A 1,126-nucleotide genomic window follows, 5' to 3' on the forward strand; every position below is an offset into this window, starting at 1 on the left:
AACTCCATTACTGGGCTCACATCAATATAACTCAAACAAATATTTGTGTACCAATGGTCATGGCAGTATTATTCACAAGAGCCAAAAAATACAAACAACCCACATATTCTCTGATGAATGAATGGACTCACAAAATATGCTACATACACACAACGGAATGTTACTCGCTCCCGAAAAGGAACAAGAAATGAATCTTGGAAGCACTTTTGCTAAGCGAAGTAAGATAATTACAAAAGGACAAATGTATGATCCCCTTTGTGTAAGGCACCCAGAGAAGTCAGATTCAGAAATGAATCAAAATAGGGCAGACAGAAGCTGGGGGAGGGGGAACTGATTAATGAATACAGAGTTCCAATTTGGGAAAGTGACAATTTGGACTTGGATGGTGGCGATGATTGCATGACAGTATAAGTTAATGTCACTGAAGTAAACACCTAAAAATAATGGTTAAAAGATAAATCCTATGCTCTCTATATACTCCCCTCCCCATGTGAATGTGGGAAAATTAGCAGGTTTAATATACGGAACAAAAGGGAGGCAGTACAAGATTTTCAATGGGCAATGCAATCAGACAAATGATCTTGTGGTTTTCTTATCTTTAGATTTGCATTTCAAACGGAAAAGAAAGACAAATGATCAATATGTTAGAAAATGAGACTTTTTAAAGGTCTGAAATAAAGGAAAACTGTGTTCAGTATTCTAAGATTAAGATGAGGACTAATCTTAGGTCTTCATGATTTTAAGTTTTGAGTTGTTCCACAACATATAATAAAAGAAAAAAAAAAAAGATCAGTATTGCAAACTGGTGCGAAGTCTGTGTGAGAGAATCCACCCAATTTGTATGAAATACCTGCTGTGTGGGACTCTGCAAGGACAACCTATCTTAGAAGAGTGTCAAAGTCAGGGGACGCTCTTGTAAGTTTGGCCCAGATTCTATGAAACTGTTCAGCTGCTCAGTTATAGAATTTTAACATTCTGAGTAGAAATAAGTGGTAATGGTTAAGGATACCTAAACAAACAGGAACTTAAGTGTATCCTAACATAGCTGTTGTGTTCCAAAGTTTGAGAGCCTGATGAAAAGTCCTGATCAGTGCAGGTGTGGCCTCTCAGTGTGTGTGTGTGTGTG

The 1,126-nt window shown here is 37.4% G+C and overlaps 1 protein-coding gene across 7 annotated transcripts in view; it reads right to left on the reverse strand.

Annotated features, from left to right (window-relative positions):
• The window catches only part of Rbm47 (RNA binding motif protein 47), a 193,046-nt gene that overhangs the window by 56,528 nt on the left and 135,392 nt on the right, over nt 1–1,126 (reverse strand). The gene's annotated exons all lie outside the window — the stretch shown is intronic.

This window comes from Octodon degus, unplaced genomic scaffold, assembly GCF_000260255.1.
Source record: "Octodon degus isolate 3935 unplaced genomic scaffold, OctDeg1.0 scaffold00158, whole genome shotgun sequence".
NCBI classification, from domain to species: domain Eukaryota; kingdom Metazoa; phylum Chordata; class Mammalia; order Rodentia; family Octodontidae; genus Octodon; species Octodon degus.